Below are 19,608 nucleotides of genomic sequence, written 5' to 3'. Positions count from 1 at the left end.
TAATGCAGCGCTTGTAAGACGCCGCAGTCTGAGTTTGTAAATGCAGCTGAGTTTTATCTTTAAATCTATGTTTGAGGCCTATGACCGCGCTAATCACCTCCCGCGTGGTCATATCTCTTGACACTTCGGCAATAGGTCGCTGCAATCGTACTTATCTGTAGTTGCCACTTATGCTGTCCAGTTACGTGTTTATTGCAGCCTGTCCAAGTTACGGGGTTTGGACTGTCACCCGCTCTCCGCTCCCTCTCACGCTCTCCTGCTCTTCACCACAGAGTCTCCAAGGAGTCTCCGCTGCGCTTGGGAGAGCCTCGCTAATTAGAATAGGCTCCTGTGTCAAAACTACTACTAGCGAATAAACATACGCCCGGTCGCGCCCGCGCAATTAAGAAAAGTCGTGTTCGCCCTTTCGAGTGTTTTTCTTTTCAGCAACACCACAAAATTCAAGGACAGCAACCCCAATTCGACCCAACATTTTGATCCACTCGAGCCAGATCACCTGGATTTTCAAGTTTGTCCACCAGCGAACAAATTACAAGTAATATTATTGCCGGTCTGCAGCAAAAGGTTCGAAAATCCAATTTCGTTCAATTTGCTGTAAGATTTATTGTCAAATCTAACGGATTTCTCCGACAAAAGGCGATTAAAGAAAAGTACTTATTCATTCCTACGGGCGCCGCCATATTTCCCAACGTTCTCCTTTCACCCTCATTCGTGAAAATTTATAAGTCCAAATTTCCGAATATATTTAAATATTCATCGTCCGAAAAGTGCAAAATTCCAAATGTGAAAAAGTGAAAATAATTTGTGCCAGGTTCAGTGAAACTTTCTAAGTCCAAAGCCTGCCAAAAGTGTCAAAAATTCAGTTCTCGTTTCACTGTGTCCAACGCAAGCCAAATTCTTTTCGCAACACATTTTTTCTTTAACTCCGCAGTCCAATTAATACAATTTGCTATCGAAGAATACAATAACAAAATATACAACACACCCCCTCTGCCCATTCAAAAAAAAATATTAATAAAACTTTTCCCCGCCAGTTCCATATATTACATCCACATATATCATATATACATTGCATATATTACATCCACATACAAATATCACAGTGTACATTTTTTCCCGTCGGCAAATCCAAACCACAAATAAAATTTTTTCCAAGTGCCGACGCGGAAAAGGCGTTTTGTTTTCCATCAATTTTTTCCATAAATTTCCAAATCAATTTCCGAGCAATAAATTAAAAGTGTTTTTTTTTTTTTTTTAACAAATACATTTTTTATATTTATTTAATTATTTTTCAAAATTTTCAAAAAAAAGTTTAAAAACTACAAGACAATAATTTTTTAATCCATAAATAAATAATACGACCGCCAAATATAAGTCGTTCACCCGACAAATATTTTTTCCTGTATTGCTTGGATATTAAATTGTGTTTGTTTTTAGAAGTACTTACAACGCGGAGAAAAGATTCCAATTCCACCATTCCAATTTCTCCGTTTCCAGTTGTAAACAAAAAAATAAAATTTTCTACGTTCTAATAAACATTTTTTTCACCGTGTTCCACTTTCCAAGTGTTCCAACCGTAAATCAGGTGGACCTAATTACCATACATCACCAGTCATTTATACAATTCGCTGTTCACTCCGAGTCAGCTGTCCAATTAGTCGAAACTACGCCGTTTCCACTTCGTAAATTTTACACCATTTTCTCACCCGTTACATCCTATACGGTCTTTTTCCGCTGCTTTATACCGTTCACGGCGGCAAGCTTAAATTTATTAAGTGCAGTCTAAGGAATCTGTCCACACTTTCCATTTCGCATTTCTTCGATTATGCCCATCGGGGCCGATAAGAAGAAATGGTCCGCTGACAAACCCAGGTCTATTTTTTCACCACAAGGGCCCAAGAGTCCAAGAATTTCAAGCATTTCGGTGAAAACGCCTGCGCAGATTTCCGACGACTGTGCTACTCCATCCAAAGCCACAGTACAGCACACGATGCTTAGCGTCCGTCGCGACCAAGTCCGAACCCTATGGGACAAGGTTGAAAAGGAATTCGACATCTGCTCAGAGTGCCTTGTGTCAGCAGGTGAAGCGGCAGCAGGCAACATGCCTATTCTCAGGGCTAAATACAGTTATTGCTATTCAGTCTATGAAAGGTGTGTTGCCCAGCTCGTTGATAAAATCGAGCAGGGCACGTCTCAGTCCATCCCAGCCGCGAACGCTGCGCCCCAGGCCTACATTTCTTCTGGCTGACGGTTGCCTAAATGCGATACAGAAGTTTTCGCAGTCGACTATCTTCGCTGGCTGACTTTCCGGGATCTTTTACAGCCATTTATATCAATAATCCACGGCTGACTCCGGTTGAAAAGTTATTCCATTTAAATGCCAAAACAAGTGGCGACGCGCATGCCATCGTTTCGATTTCGCTTCTCACCAACGAGGGTTTCCGCTCTGCGTAGGAAAACCTAACAGAGCGTTTCGAAAATAAACGATTGTTGGTAAACAGTCAGTTGAAAATACTGTTTAATGTGCAGTCGATACCACAGGAATCTGGGGCGGCCTTGAAGGTACTGCAAAGTACTGTTCAGAGTTGTTTGACTGCCTTAGAAATGTCAGGCATCAACACTGAGAACTGGGACTGCCTGCTGGTATATATGTGTTCATCCAAGCTCCCGAAGATAACTCTCTCCTTATGGGAGCAGTCGCTCCATAAGAAAGCCGACATCCCGACATGGGTAGAGCTGAACACCTTCCTCACAGAACGTCATCGAACCCTAGAGGCCATCTCCAAAGCGATGAACTTAAGTGGGCCCTCTAGAAAACTAAATTCCTATGAGACGAAAGTGTCTCCAAAATCGAAAAGCAGTTATGCTTAAACTGCTTTGCAAAGGGACATCAGCTTCGTGAGTGCAAAAGCACGCCCAATTGTTTTACTTGCCGTGGCCGGCATCACACGTTGTTGTACCGAAACAACCCCTTTTCCAGCAATTCAAGTCCTTCAAATCCTGCAAGGCCAATTTCTGCTAATCAGGCCAATTTCGTTCCAAATTAGCAAGCCGGTGTTCAAAATTATTTCGCCACGGGCTCCAGAGCTATCCTTCTTGGCACTGCCGTAATCAATATTTCCCATCTTGGCACTAACTTTAAGGCACGCGCCCTGATCGACTCCGGATCAGAGGCAACATTCATAACCAAGCGACTGTTCAATCTAATTAGATTGCCATTCTAGGTGGTTCAAGCCCAAGTCTCAGGCTTAAACCAAACAGTATCCGCTCAGTCCAAGAAGCTCTGCAGTTTCACCATCCGATCTCCGACTAGGCCCGCGTTGCAGTTGGAGACAACGGCCTATGTCCTCCCTCAACTAGCCGGAAATCTGCCTTCCTACCCAATTCCGCAAAGTTTCCTTCGGGATCTTTCCGATTTTCCACTGGCGGATCCAAAATTCTATGAGAGCGCACGAATAGATGTCCTTATCGGAGCCGACATTCTGACTTCGGGGCTTCTGAGTGGAGCAAAAACCAACATCTATGGCTCTCTCTTGGGGCAAGAGACCATTCTCGGCTGGGTACTAACTGGGCCACTGTCAGCCTCAGCACAAAGCAGAATTTCCTCCTTTTCCTCCTTTTCCTTACTCACAAAATTTTGGGAGGTGGAGGATATACCAATAAAGTTGGTAAAAGAGTCCGATTCCATGTGCGAGAAGAATTTCCTTTAAACGACCACGAGAAACGAGTGCGGCAAATATGTCGTTACTCTGCCTTTTCGCGACCCAGAACATATCGGTTCCGGGCTAGGGCATTCCAGGTCTTTATCGTTGGCTCAGTTTTTAAGAAATGAGCAGCGTCTAAAAAGAGATGAGGCTTTAAAAGCGAGATACGATTCGGTGATCCAGGAATATCTCGACTTAAAGCACATGCGACAAGTTCTTCCTACCCATGATTGCAACGCCTATTATATGCCACATCACGCCGTCTTAAAACCGGAGAACGTATTTACTAAACTCGGTGTAGTATTCAATGCCTCCAGCCCTTCATCGAATGGTACCAGTTTAAATGATATCCTTCATGCTGGCGCCGTGTTTAGCGCCGATATCGAAAAATGTATCGGCAGATCTGGGTAGATTCCTGGCCATCCGAGTACTGCAGCAGCTAGCAGCTGACGTAGAACTCAGCCATCCAAAAGCTAGCAATATCATTCGAAATTTCATGTATGTGGATGATGTTCTAGCCGGAGCGGACTCCACGGAAGAAGCTCAGCTCAAGGTGCAAGAGCTCCGAGACGCTCTGAATTCCGCCGGATTTCCATTGAGGAAATGGACCTCCAACCAAAAGAAAGTTTTAGCGGCCATTCAGAGCAACCATCTATTAAATACTGATTTTCTCGAGATCGATGCAGAAAGCACTGCCAAAACCCTCGGTATTCGCTGGAAGGCAACCTCCGACGAATTCTTCTTCGTTCCGCCAGAGTTGGCTATTGAAACGTCCTTTACAAAACGCCAAGTCCTGTCCCAAATTGCCAAATTGTTCGACCCTGCAGGCTGGTTAGCGCCGTTTATCGTTCGAGTTAAAATTTGCAGGAGATTTGGCTACAGGAGCTTGGGTGGGACGAAAACATTCCAAATGAGCTTTCTCAGCGATGGCTTAATTTTCTCCAAAGTTATTCGGTTTTAGAGCAGATTCGCATTCCACGCTGGCTCTCGTTTCATCTAGATTTCAAGGTCGAGCATCATGGCTTTTGCGATGCATCGCAAATAGAAGTGTCCGCGTAGAAGTGGGCAGCACCATTATGGTGCAACTCCTAACCGCGAAAACCCGGGTAGCAGCAGTCAAAACGGTTTCGCTCCCAATACTGGAGCTGTGCGGAGCGTTATTGCTTTCCGAAATGGCTGCAGCCATCATTTCGCAGATGCCTACGATCAACTCCGAACTTTACTGCTGGACGGACTCCACAATAGTGCTTGCATGGTTAAGCAAGCCAGCGTGCCAGTGGACCACATTTGTAGCCAATAGGGTGACGAAGATCGCCCAGGTCACAAAAACAGAGAATTGGTCTCATGTTCAATCTGAGCATAATGCAGCAGATCTGGCAAGTAGAGGAGTTTCCCTCCAAGATCTAGCCGATAGCCAGTTATGGTGGCACGGGCCGACTTGGTTGCAAAATCCACGCAACCAATGGCCAACTCAGGTCGACAACGCTCCGGTGACCGACCTGGAGAAGCGTGCTTTGAAAGTCCATCTCGCAAAAGATAGTGATTCCTCCGTATAACTGCCTGCTTTCTCGCCTCCTTGCGAATTTCACACACCGCATAACTCTCCATGCTGGTAACCAGTTAATGGTGCGCCTCATCCGGTCAAAATACTGGATTCCGAGAATTACGAACCTGATGAAAGCAGTAGTAAATTCGTGCAAAGTATGTGTGATCCACAAAAAGCGGTTGCAAAGCCAACTGATGGGTGTCCTGCCCAAAGAAAGAGCATCGTTCTCCCGACTATTCACGTATACTGGCATGGATTACGCCGGTCCGATCGATATGAAGAACTATACGGGAAGAGCATGTCTTATTACAAAGGGGTATGTGTTAGTTTTTGTTTGTTTCTCCACCAAGGCCATCCATTTAGAGCCTACATCTGACTTAACGACCAAAAAGTTTCTTGCCGCTTTCGCTCGTTTTGTATCCAGAAGAGGGTGTCCATGTCAAGTCCAGTCAGACAATGGCAAAACCTTTGTTGGCGCTGCCACTCTGCTTTCCCGGGATTTCCTTCAAGCCGTAAAAGAGTCGGTGACGAATGCCTATAGTCATCAAGAGATGGAATGGCAATTTATTCCTCCGGGGGCACCCCATATGGGAGGCCTTTGGGAAGCAGGCGTAAAAAGTTTTAAGACGCTATTTTACAAATGCACTGCCACACGAAAGTACACGTTCGAAGAGCTCTCCACGCTCTTGGCAAAAATAGAAGCGTGCCTTAACTCCAGGCCGCTCTCTCCTATGTCTGAGGATCCGACAGATTTGCTGGCTCTGACGCCAGGTCATTTCCTTGTCGGGGGACCCCTTATGTCCACGGTGGAAACCGAAGTAAAGGGAGAAACGAAATCCATTCTTAATCGGTGGCAGCATTTGAAGGCTCTCCATCAGCAGTTCCGTGTGCGATGGAAAGAAGAGTACCTCAAAGAACTCCACAAGCGCACTAAATGGCAGGCCCCGTCCAAAAATCTCCGCATCGATGACATGGTCGTCATCAAGGACGACAACTTACCCTCTAATGAGTGGCGGCTAGGCAGAATTGAATCTGTCTTCCCAGGAGCCGATGGCAACGTCCGTGTAGTAAATATCCGGACTGCACGTGGAGTTGTTAAACGTCCAGTGGCAAAAGTGGTGCTTTTGCCGACGGAGTCTTCCGAACCTCCACAATAAATAGGCGGGCCTCTCGTCCTTAGTTGTAGTTCACTATCACAAATCATCCATTCTTTTTCATTTCGTTTTCGATCTCCTTTCGCCATTCAACTACCCGCAGCATGGCTGCGTTCGAAACGAACGCAGTGCTCGTGACTTTTAGAGCAGACGTACCCGAGATACTCAATCCTACCGTTGCCTAGTCTGCCGCGGTATCCATCCTCTTCGGAAGTGCGCGAGGTTCCTACAGCTCAGCGCTGAAAAGCGTCTGCGAGCAGTCCTCATTAACAAATACTGCGCCAATTGCCTCGCTCACGAGCGGTGATCGTTGCAAGAAGTGCGACCGATCCCACCAAACGCTGCTCCACATGCACGAGCAGGTTAGCTCGTCGTCGCGGTCGCGCGCTCGCGTCTCCAACCGGTGCCAACCCGGCAAGCAGCTTCGTCCCAGCGTTCCCGCCGGCAAAATCCGCCAACTCAGCTTAGAAGTTCACCGCCACGACGCCCGGAATCGACCACGCCAGGCCCATCGCTCGCGTCGCTACTGCAACGCCACAGCGTGAACATCCTTCCGACAGCGCTGGTCAAGTTGGAGACCGGGACGCAGACCTTCGAGACCGCAGCACTCATCGATCCGTGCACCCCCATGAGCTGCATCGACGCTTCGTTGGCGTCAGCCTTTAAGCTGCCGATGACCAGTGTTGGCGACGAGAAGATCTGCACGACGACGATTCGTTCCAGGGTCGACGCGGGAACGAAGCTGGAGGTCGTGCTCAAGATCGAGCCCAGTGTGCGGATCCGAACACCTGTCCGGGCATTGAGCGACACAGTGGTGTCCAAGTTCCGGGACATCATGCTGGCTGATTACCAGTTCCATCGGCCTGCTACCGTCTCCATGGTCTTGGGAGCAGATGTTTATCCAAAGGTCATCCAATCCGGATTCCTGACCTTCGACGAGGGAATGCCGGTCGCCCAGAAAACTGTTTTTGGGTGGATCGTGTCCGGTGCCTGCAGCCTGCCGTAGGATGGCTATGTTGCAACCCCAGTGAATGCAAGGGGGGCGGAATGTCCAAGTTACGGGGTTTGGACTGTCACCCGCTCTCCGCTCCCTCTCACGCTCTCTCGCTCTTCACCACAGAGTCTCCAAGGAGTCTCCGCTGCGCTTGGGAGAGCCTCGCTAATTAGAATAGGCTCCAGTGTCTAAACTACTACTAGCGAATAAACATACGCCCGGTCGCGCCCGCGCAATTAAGAAAAGTCAAGTGTTCGCCCTTTCGAGTGTTTTTCTTTTCAGCAACACCACAAAATTCCAGGACAGCAACCTCCATTCGACCCAACACAGCCCATAAATAGAACATATTTATAGTTTGTCTACTTATCATGTCTAAACACATATTTAGACAATATTTCATTAATACACATTAAATGTTCATATTTCAATATTGTTTAAATAAAAATAACTTTTCAGCGGCGAGTATCCGCCTTGTTTATGTTATGCAAAAACATGAGCCCTCAGAGCGACGTTTGTAGTCGTGAATAGCCAACAATTTTTGTTGGTGATGAATTCGATACTCCCCGCTAAAAACAATTATAGTCAACTTATCTGAATCTTTGTATGCTAGCCTTTAATTTTTGTATTACAAATGGCACTAGTTAACAATTTGTGGGGACCACCCACTAAACTTCCACACCGTGCTGCGTCCGTCGGTGATTGGCAAACAGCCAACACACTTTTCGATAGTTAGCTTTTTCGATAGCTTTCGAGGGCACTCTCTCTTTCACCAGCAGCGGCCACGTGCAGAACATACGTGCTCTGATCTTAAGTTTATAATTTAGTCAATAAGGGATTACTTATTCATCTACTGCGATCTCCACACGATTTAAGCGAAAATCGTGTGGAGATCGCAGCATTCCGGCGAACTTATTGACTTCGGTTGAAAACTGGCACTTTGGTGGTACATAACCTCAAAATATGGTTAACGACAGCGATGATGAATACGCCCACTCGAGGCAGCAACCGCCCCAGCAGGCACAAGCAGTGCCCCCACAACAAGCGCCTCTTCAATGGCCGCAGCAGACGCTTCAAACACCGCTGCAACAGCAGCCGGAGACCCAACCAGTTGGGCAACCGCAAGGTTCATTCCAACCTCAAAATTTTGTACCTATTGCGTTGCAGCAACCCGTTGCGTTTTAACCGAGTTCATCCGCTCCGCCGCCATCGATCGCGATAAGGCCGGGAGGCGACGAGCATTAAAATTATTGCCGAACACATGCCTTCAACTCAGTCCCAGTTCGCACAGTTGTTTCGGTCGCTGGAGCTTGGAGCTGGAGACAGCAAGCCGTCTGCATTGCTGCGCCGCATGCACGAACTGGCCAGGGACGGCATTGGAGAAGACGCCCTGAAAGCCATGTGGCTTGAGCGGTTACCCGATGGCGCAAAGCGATCTTGACAATATCGCGATAGTGGCGGACAGGACCTGGGAGTACGCGCACCCTACGATCAAGACGGTCGCCGCATCTGCTCCGATTACAACCCATAGCGCGTCAGCACGGCACGGATCTGTGGAGCAGCAATTGACGAAGTTGAGAGCGATGATAGCCGAGCTCGGAAGACGCCCAGACCATCAGAGCCGTAGTCAAACCAGAAGCAACAGACCCGGCTCTCGTGGAAATAGCAGCAGTCGATCAAAGTCCCGTGACGATCGCTTTTGTTTCTACCACAATCGGTTAGGTGAAAATGCGAGGAAATGCAGATCGTCTTGCAAGTGGCCAGCGGGAAACTAACCGCCACATCGCAAGAGGCAGCATGCGAATTTCGACAGAAATTCGAACACAGAATATTTGATAGACACTGGTGCGGACATATCAGTTCCGCCCCCCAACGCATTCCCTCACCTAAAACCATCGTCAACGCATCAATTATACGCAGCCAATGGCACACCAATTAGCACCTACGGGACGAGAACCCTAGCACTAACACTTGGACTCCGAAGACGTTTCAACTGGACGTTCATAGTGGCCAATGTGTCAAAAGCTATCATCGGCGCCGATTTCATCTCTCGCTACGGTCTCATCATCGACATCAAGCGACGCAAAATTATCGATGGAGCCACCTCACTGTCTACAGTCTGTGAACTTCGTCATGTCCAGTACTCACCCACCTCGACCGTTGCCACCGAATGTGAGTACCATGACATAACTTTACAATATAAACCCCTGACCCTGCCTCCTGTTTTCGATGAGGAACTCATGCATAATACCCGAGTGCAGCACTACATTGCGAAAGAGGGCCAGCCTGAATGCTGATACTCTAGCTACCGCCAAAAACGAATTTGCACGAATGCTCGAAGCGGGAATATGCCGACTGAGCAGCAGCAGCTGGGCATCGCCATTACATATGGTGAAAAAAAAAGAACGAAGACCTTGTGGTGACTATCGTCGGTTGAACGCGATCACTGTTCCTGACCGATACCAAACGCCAATAGCAAACGCCCCCCTTTGCTCTCCATGTTGACGCCAGCAATTACGCGGTCGGAGCAGCGCTTCACCAGGTCAACGACAAACAACTACAGCCCCTGAGTTTCTACTCTAAGCGCATGACGGAAACACAAAAGCGGTACGTACGAGCGGGAGCTACTAGCGATTTTCCAAGCCGTCAAGTTCAATCGTCATTAATTTATGCGTTTCGACAGGATCACGAGAAAACATCACCACGCAAGCGAGACAGTTGTTGTTTATCGCCGAATTCTGCACGAAAATCGAGCATATTAGAGGTGCGTCCAATACTGTGGCAAACGTCCTATCCCGACCAAGTTCGAGTCGGGCCTCTTCAAAGAGCTTTCGCGCATCCTAGGCGTAAAATTAAGCAGAATCACACCATACCACCCACAGACGAACGGAATCATTAAGCGCTTTCATCGTACACTAAAGGCAGCATTGAAAAGCAAACGATTAAGAGTCAGCATCGATCGACTCAAGCCAGCAGTCCTACCCGACAAAGAAGCAAACGAAGGACGTGCATCGACTAGGACGAAATAGCGAAGTCTTCAGCAACCAGCGACCCGCTGCCAACATCGACTACAACGCGAAGTGGACGTCATGTGCAGCTGCCGCCTCGCTTCAAGAGCCAGTGATCAGCCTCCTGGTCCAGCAGTTCCAGCAATCGGCAGTGCTGACTTCTGGGGGGGAGTAATGTGGGGACCACCCACTAAACTTCCACACCGTGCCTGCGTCCGTCGGTGATTTGCAAACAGCCAACACCGCGAATGACACTGTTTGATAGTTAGCTTTTTCATAGCTTTCGAGAACTCTCTCTCTTTCACCAGCAGCGGCTACGTGCAAAACATACGTACTCTGATCTTAAGTTTATAATTTAGTCAATAAAGGATTACTTATTCATACTCCCACAAATTTATTAATCAATAAAATTATGCTATTACGTTAACTACAACAAAATAAGTAGGTAAACATTTCCAAAGGGAGTGCTGACGCGAGAAGCGGAGTTGGTCAAAAACGATGACATAACGTTTGACGGACAACCTTGACAAAGGGGATCGTATTGCGCGGCTCGCGACGATCCATCAAGCGTGCGGAGGCATGAAGGGAAGGGAATGTGGCCGAAACATTGCTCGATCGTTTTACGATCAAGCTACAGCTTGTGGGGATCCCGCGAATCGAAGAACTTACGCTGGCAACATAGTGCTTGAACATCGGATGCCCGTCCCTCGGCCTTAGTCCTTACCCAGGCATTAATACGCCGACGTAACACATTTTTGCGAGTAAGTTTAACTGCTGCTTCCGTTGGGTTACAGGTCGTCTTTCAAGAAGTTGGCTTAAGATGGTGCGCACCATAGAAAAATTCTGCAGGTGGTTGCGTACACCCTTTTCGTGAGATCGTAAGACTTTGAAGATTCAAGACCAGAATCTAAAAGCAGGGGAAGGGCTACCATCATCGCGTTGACTCAGTTGGATTGCGACAAAGATGCAAGTAAACAATAAACGAGCGTCCGATAACCCGGTCAGCGGCCGCAATGGATTGCAGAAAGAAAGGAAAATCAACACCAGTTCCGGGCACACTTCACCGAAGGGGTATTGACTCCCAAAATAGGGGAAAGTTAGAAATATGATTCCTAGGTGGGAACACTTGGCATAGAACACCAATAGATCAGAAAAAGCTCTATGCCGGTATAAAAAGACCGTGGCCCACAGATAAAATAGTCAGTCAGTACCCGGGGAAAGCACCCGTATTCAATACCCGGGGAATCATCCGTACGTCAAATACCCGGGCAATTATCCGTCAGTCTATAGCCGGAAAGACTCAAGGATAACTGCAGTCGAGAAAAAAAATGTCTAGGAGCAAGGACACTATCAACCTTTAAAATAACAGCACCTACCTTGGAAGAATCCAGGACTAGCAAGGAAAACACTTTAATGGAAGACCATAGTTCCACAAAACTCTCAGGATGGGCGGCAAGGAGTCTAAAGCCTCCGACAACACAGCAAATGTGTTCAACACCGTGGAGGTTGTCGACCTCCCCCGGAGGAGAGACCATCACAATACCCTGGACAGAATTACATCCGGTTTCCCACAAAGTGCTGAATTGAAAATACTAACGGAAAAACAATTAAATAAAAGAACAAGTGAACCGGTGCTTTGCCGTTAATGTAAATATCAGCGAAAACAAGCAACAGCGTAGACTTTCCTTACAAGTGCTTACTCCAAGTAATCTGAGAGCCGAATAGCAGCCAAAGCTTGCCACACAAGAAAAGAAAACCAACTCATTCATTCATTCATATATATGCATACTTCACTTAGTGTATTTTTTTGTATCTTTGTTTGTGTATATCTTATTATTGTTCGGTTACAATTAATTGGTGCACGAAGGTATATTTATGTATAACTCCATCACTATATATGTATATATAGCAACACCCAGGATCCAACGCGTCGAGATCTCATCGCTCTCTATATTCATATATATACATATATTGTCGTGCTCATTTTATTTTTACACCATTAGTAAATATAAGTATATTTTTGTAACAAAGGTAACCGAAGGGTGTCAGGTTTAAAGAAAAATATTTTATTGTTAGCCTCTTCCAGGCAATGTATTTCATTAATAGAAGTTAAATATTTTTGTGCTCGATATTGTTTTGTTATGCAAAAACAAGAGCCCTCAGAGCGACGTTTGTAGTCGTGAATAGCCAACAATTTTTGTTGACGTGCACACCTTTGCTTGGTGATGAATTCGATACTCCTCGCAAAAAACAATTATAGCCAACTTATCGTAATTTTTGTCTGTATTACATGGCACTAGCCAACAATCTATTAATAAAATTATGCTATTATGGTAACTACAACAAAATGAGTAGGTAAACATTTCCAGAAGGGGTGCTGACGCGAGAAGTGGAGTAGGTCAAAAACGATGACATAACGTTTGACGGACAACCTTGACAAAAGGGGATCGTATTGCGCGGCCCGCGACGATCCATCAGGCATGCGGACACATGAAGGCTACAGCTTATGGGGCAATGAGGACTGCTGACTGACGAACGGTACGAACATTTTCGTTATGTTGGAGAGGTGAGGGGCTTACCAAGATCCCACGACCCGAAATCGACGAGCTTACGCTGGCATCATGGTGCCTGAACATCGGATGCCCCTCCCTCGGCCTGAGTCATTACCCAAGACACAGGCACGAATACACCGACTTAACAGAATTGGCGCCCAACGAAAGGATTTGTCATATTTGTTAAGGAATAGTGTCATTAGTTTCAACAAAAAATAGGCATAAATTCCATCTTTTATTGTCTATGTATAGAATATTGAACTTAAGTAAAGTTAGCGTACGCTTAATAATTATTTTACCATTTAGTCTAACTTAAAGTCCACAATTTCTGCAACCGAGAATGCGCATTAATGGGCCAGAATGGAGGCATGACTTTGAGATCACTTTTATTTATCTTTCCTTTAAAATCGTAAGTCCTTTGTTTTGTCCTTAGAAAAATCGGTTTGAAAAAATGTCTTAAATCAAGAAGATACCGTGTGTGTTTTCCCTTTTTACCCGTCGAGGTTCGTGTGAAGTTAACAGATTCCCCAGCCAGAGGCACTGGTGAATTTTTGTATCCGATGTGGATCGGTGTCGGATAGGTCGGACGTGTCTATCAGGAATCCGCTTCCCAGTTGAGCAAGTCTTTTCGCTTGCAGTGCTGGGCAGTGGCATAATAGATGTTTCCATTCTTCCATTTTCTTCCATTGCCTCGTTCCTACAGCTACGGCAGAAATCATTATACGGGGCATTTAGTTTTTTGCATTCTGGGGGCCAGGTGTCTGTGAGTTCCACTCGTCCCATTCTGGGATAATAGTTTTGAACGGTGTTTGTATGTATTCCGTTGGAGTACAGTAGTCTGTCCTGGAGGGGACTATTTGGGTGTGTTTTAGGATACATGAGTGACCCGCTTCTTGTGGGTTCCACTGTTTGGTATCTCTAAGCCTGATTGCCGCTACTGTGGCCTGTTCCATGCCAGCTAGTTCTGGGCTTGGGAGGTTGAGTATGGCATTTAGGGCTTCGTTTGGGGTGGTGCGGCTCTTTGCATCTTTGCTAGCATTTTTATGCTGGATTTCTTTTTCAGGGCCGGCCACCATACCACGAACCCATACAGTAGTATTGGTCTGACGATGGCCGTATATATCCAGTTTACTATATAGGGTATCATGCCCCATTTGAGCCCTATTGCTTTCTTGCACGTGAAGAGTGCTATTGAAGCTTTTCTGTATCTGTCTGCGAGGTACAGGTTCCAGTTTAGTTTCCTGTCAAGTATTACACCCAGGTACCTTGCGCTGCTACTGAAGGAAAGTCTTTGATTGTTGAGGATAGGTGGGACTAAGTCTGGTATATTATACTTCCTAGTGAAGAGAACCAGCTCGGTCTTTGAGGGGTTAAATCCTAATCCGTTATTTTGGGTCCAGTTGAACAAAACACTAAGCTTTTCGCTCATAAGATCGCATAGCGTTTGAGGGTATTTGCCTGTGAAGATGATAGCAACGTCGTCCTCATAGGCTTTTATCCTACAGCCCCCTCCTTCCATGTCGCACAGTATCGAGTTGACTGCTATGTTCCATAGAAGTGGGGTGAGGACGCCTCCTTGCGGAGTGCCTCTGCTGACGTGCCTAGTGAGGGTTGACGCGCCTAGTGAAGACATAACCTTCCTGCAGGTGAGCAGTTGGTTTATGAGTCCCACCAAGTGGCGGTCCACCCCAAGGTCTGTCAGAGCTCCGGTAATAGCCGTTGGGATGACGTTGTTAAAAGCTCCTTCTATATCCAGGAAAGCTACCAGCGCATATTCCTTTTGGGACAATGATTTTTCTATCTAGGCGACGAGAGAGTGTAGTGCTGTCTCTGTCCATTTCCCTTTCTTGTAGGCGTGTTGCGTGTCTGTGATGAGACTTGGATTGAGAGTTGATCTCAGATGAAGGTCGATGATTCTTTCAAGGGTCTTTAGTAGGAAGGATGACAGACTAATTGGTCTGAAATCCTTGGGTGTCGTGTGGGATGAAGGCAATTCTGGACTCTAGCCACGATTGCGGTAGGTGTCCATGAAGTAGGGACCTTTTAAAAATGTCTAGAAGCCAGTTTATGGCTATGTTTCCCGCAAGTTGGATTTGTGCGGCTATGATTTTGTCTGGACCTGCAGATTTGTATGGAGGACCTTTGGGTCCAAACACAGTTCGATGCTTGCCAGTGTGGCGTTTGTATGTTGGGAGGTGAGAGCGTTTTGGCTGTTTCCTGGGGAGTGAGTGTGTAGAAGTATCTCCAGAGATTCCTCACTCGAGCTGGTCCAGGAGCCATCTGCTCTTTTAAGGTAGCCAAGGGTTGTGACCGATTGGGAAAGGATTTTTCTAAGCCTGGCTGCTTCAGTTGTATTTTTAATTTCTGAGACTAGTTCGTTTAGACTAGAAGTTGTTTGAGGGTATGGGGGAGGGATCCGCTGGGACTTTTTCCCTTTGAATATTTTTGTATTTTTGCCAGTCTGTTTTCCTTGGGTTAGAGAAAACTGCTGGTCTTGGGGTTGTGAGGGTTGTTTCTATATACCTGGGTCCGAGAAAGAGTGCTTATCTAGCACCCTCCAGTGAGTTACTGTCTTTAATAGTTGTTTAGAGACGAGAGTTAGGTCTATTACCTCTTTACGGTTCTTAATGATAAAGGTGGGGTCATTACCTTTATTGCATATGAACAGATTTGAACTAAAGATAAAGTTAAAAAGAGACTTACCGCGGTCGTTTGTGTCTGTACTTTCCTATTGTGTATGGTGGGCGTTGGCGTCACAGCCTATTAGTAGGCCTATGTTTTGCTTTTCGCTGTCTTCTGCCAGTCTCCTTACCAGCTCATCCGGCGGTTCTTGCCTTTCGTAGGCCATGTACGATGACAGCACTCGGAACCGAGATGGCTGACTCTCCACGGTGGCTGCCGCGTTATCTGCATCGCTGTAATTGTGGAGCAGAAAAATGCTAAAGTGCTTTTTGGCTAAGATGCAGGCCCTTACTTTACCTTCGCTGGGAGCTGTTAGAAGCTTATATTCCTTACGTCCTGGGAGCGCTCCCTCTTAGATGGAGGTCGCTTTTTGACCTCTGTGGGCTTGGATGGCTTGGGGGCTTCCTTGCCAAAGTTTGGCAGTACGGATCTTGCCCATTCCACCTTTTTCAACCATTCCGCAGAAGGAGTCGTTTTCGATCTCTCCTGGCTGCGTAGGATTTGCCCCGCAGATCACTCGGTTGCCACTGAGTGCTTGCCGTCCTTGGCTGCGCCTGAAGGGGGCATCATGGCACTAGGGCCTGGAGATGTTCCCATGGCGACGGCTTTGGGCGGCTTACACTCAGTCGCCTCAGATTTGAGGCGGGGTTCACCCGAACTCGATCCTGTGGTGGTGGCCAGGCAGGTGGGCTCATTCGCCAGCTTCGCTGCCTTGAAATTTATACGGCCAGACTCCGTCGTCACTGCCGTTTGAGTAGGTTTTTTGGAATATCCGGACTCCTTTTTATTTATATTTTTGGATTCCATGTAATTCCTACGAGTTGCGGAGAAAAAGAGGGTCCACCCGGGCGGAGATCCGCGACGCCCGGGTAAGGCTTCTTAGAACAGGGGGTCGCCAGGTACCCTGAGCTCTCCATTTGAGACTGAGCTATTTTGTGACCCGGGCCCTCAGTCAGGCTGACTGTCGGCACGGGTCAGCACGGTTTGTAATTAACGTAAATATAATTTGAGGGTGGCTCACGCTTCCAACGTATTAGGCCAAGTAGCCAGATCGTTCGAGAAGGTTGAGTCCAAAGGGGATAGGAGCGCAGATATAATGGTAACGCATTTAGCGTTGGGGTGCAGGTATATCGTTTATTTTACGATCCAGTACAGAGGGGGTGGGGGAACTGACCGGAAAACGTAAAATCGACGCTGCCCACGTACTAGGCTAAGGAGCCAGCTCGTTTGAGGGGCTCGACTCTTTACGGCTTTCAATAACTAATTATGGTTCACGCTGCCGGCGTACTAGGCCAAGTAGCCAGGTCGTTTGTGAGGCACGTGGCCAGGGAAATAGGAAAACTGTTGTGGAGTCCGAACGTATCGGTCAAATAACAGCAGGTTGTGGAGTCCGCAAATATCGGTCAAACAGCCTGATTTTCCGACGACTGGCGGGAGGGGGTTTTCGGACATACACTGTCTTAGGTGGACCAGATCACATATGGAGCCATCGTAAAAGCTCTCCAGGAGAAGATGGGCCAGCTCACATATGGAACCAAGTAAAAGCTCCCCTGGAAAAGTTGGGCCAGTTCACATATGGAACCATAGTAAAAGCTCCCCAGGAAAAGGCGGGCCAGTTCACATATGGAAACATCGTAAAAGCTCACCACGAAAAAAGAGGACCAGTTCACGTACAGAACCATAGTAAAAGCTCCCAAGGAAAAGGCGGGCAGTTCACGTACGAAACCAAGTAAAAGTTCCCTAAGCAGTGGAAGACGGAGGCATGTTGGCCGGGTGTAACCATGTCAGGGCAACGACCAACATCCCGGGTAGTTATTTGTTTTTTTTTTTGGGCTTAAATACCGGACTGAGGATAGACTTATTAATGGCGTAACAGCACCCCAGCTTACCTATCTTATTTTAGCAGTTGTAGTCAGCAACGTTCACGGTAGATCGTGTCATATATTTAGCTGCGTACCAAGCAGAACAAAGAAACAAGTCTTAAATAGAGCAATCCAAATCCGTAAATGAAGGGGACAAAAAAGAAAGTGTTGTTTCAACACGCCATCGGGAGAGTAACCCGATCGCGAACACAAGAAGACGGTCGTGCACCGCGAAGTGCAAGTGCGGGAGACACCCCCGACTATATGAGGCACTTAATCAAGAGAGTCTTGAAAACCGGAAGAGGTAGGACACTTGTCTGAACAGATTGAAACTCAATGGATGAAGCAGCCGGAGGAATGGATTTACCACTAGGACCGCCTAGGGGACGCTCCAGAATGTTTCCACTGTACCAGGCAAGTTTAGAAGACCGTTCGGAGACTGCCGATAGGCGGGAAAGAGAACTAATGGATTTAGTGAGACAAAGTAGAGGTGCGGAATTGGCAATAAACGCTTTTAAGAAAAAAGTGGCTGAGTTACAAGCCACCCAAACCTTTACCGAACAACCAAGAATGGCCCCACCACCTGGACTACCCAGAAACCCCACGGATAGCTTTCTAAGACATCAAGATAACCCGACACCAGAACAAGTGTCTCAAGAATCAAGCACCCCGAGTTAGATCGTTGTCTAACGTTTCAAGCGCCAGCACAAAAGGGTGTTCGGCTAGATAAATGGAACTTAAAATTTGACGCGGTATGACCATTGAAAATTTTTTATTCCGTGTGGAAAGACTACAAGAATTATATGGTATAAGTCGACAGCAAGTGTACAGAGAATTTCAAAGTCAGCTGATCGGTGCAGCCAGCAAGTGGTATTGGCAACACATGGAGGATCGAGCCGAGGATTACGATTTTGGTTACTACTCGCTCACCAGTGAAACGAAAAGCGCTTTTTCTACAACTGGAAGTGACTTAATGAAAATCAAAGAATTGATGGAGGGGAAACAAGGGTATAACGAGTCCTTCAGCGATTATGTCGCCGTTGTGCATGTCGGCTTACACTTTAAGTTAACACACAAGATCGCCGAGGGTGAATTTGTAGAACTTTTTAAGGACAACCTGAACTCCCAAATGGGTGGGTTACTGTTGACATCCCCAATAAGGTCTCTGGCAGAGCTTAAAAATGAGGGGCTCAGAGTGGATCGGTGGTTAAGAAACCATGGGAAACCGATGCGAGGTAGACCAGTAAATGAGATCCAACGCTCAGAGAGGCAAGGACGTATTTCCCATGGTGTCCTTGTGGAAGAATTCCAACGCAGACCGGGAGACAGCCGCGATTCCAACAGAACAGCGCCTGGGTACAGAAACTATTTGCACGATATGATATGCTATACGTGTGGATACGGAGTGGATTTCTACCGCCAACACCCCGGAAACAAGAATCCATGCACGTCTCGATTCCACGAGGTCACCTGCCGCTTTTGCCAGAAGTCAGGCAGAGACGCTAGGCGCACGGGTTTTCCGCAGAGTCCGCCAGGCCGAACCGGGGAAACCAGGCGGACCAGGAACTCGTCAAACCCGTAAATGCCATCTAGAACTCTAGAACAACGAGAGCAGGAATATGCAGCGGCACGAGAGCGCATTTTTAACAGCGCTGAGGAAAACAAAACTAGCACACGAGATGATCGCGGGACACTAAAACACCATGAGAAAAGGACAGTAAGGACAGTAATGCTGTAAGCGTGCAACATGACAACCGATTCTTTGCTAAAACGAAAGTTGACGGAGAAGAAATACTGGCGCTGCTGGATACCGGAGCTAGCGCAAATTGTATCGGAAAAGGCGCAGAAAAGTTCCTAAGAAACAGATCACAGCCGGTAACGAAATTCAAGGAAGAAAGTGTGCGCACGGCCAGCGGAGGCAAGACCAGAGAGACAGGAGTCATTACACTACCCGTGGAATGGGAAGGCAAAACGAAAAACTTGGAGTTCCTAATCGTGCCTGGTCTAACTCAGCGGTTTTATTTTGGAATTGATTTTTGGGAAAATAGGTTTCTCGGCATGACTGGGTGGTACCGGAGATTCATTCAGAACTACGCTCAGACTGCCTCC

At 47.0% G+C, this 19,608-nt stretch overlaps 1 pseudogene; it reads left to right on the top strand.

Moving 5' to 3' along the window:
* The first annotated feature begins 1,825 nt into the window (after window positions 1–1,825).
* Window positions 1,826–5,962, top strand: LOC122614391 (annotated as a pseudogene).
* The last annotated feature ends 13,646 nt before the right edge of the window (window positions 5,963–19,608 follow it).

The sequence above is a fragment of the Drosophila teissieri genome, chromosome 2R (genome assembly GCF_016746235.2).
Source record: "Drosophila teissieri strain GT53w chromosome 2R, Prin_Dtei_1.1, whole genome shotgun sequence".
In the NCBI taxonomy this organism is placed as follows: Eukaryota; Metazoa; Arthropoda; class Insecta; order Diptera; family Drosophilidae; genus Drosophila; species Drosophila teissieri.
Note: the sequence above shows the minus strand (reverse complement) of the source record. Positions and strands in the feature narration are given on the sequence as shown.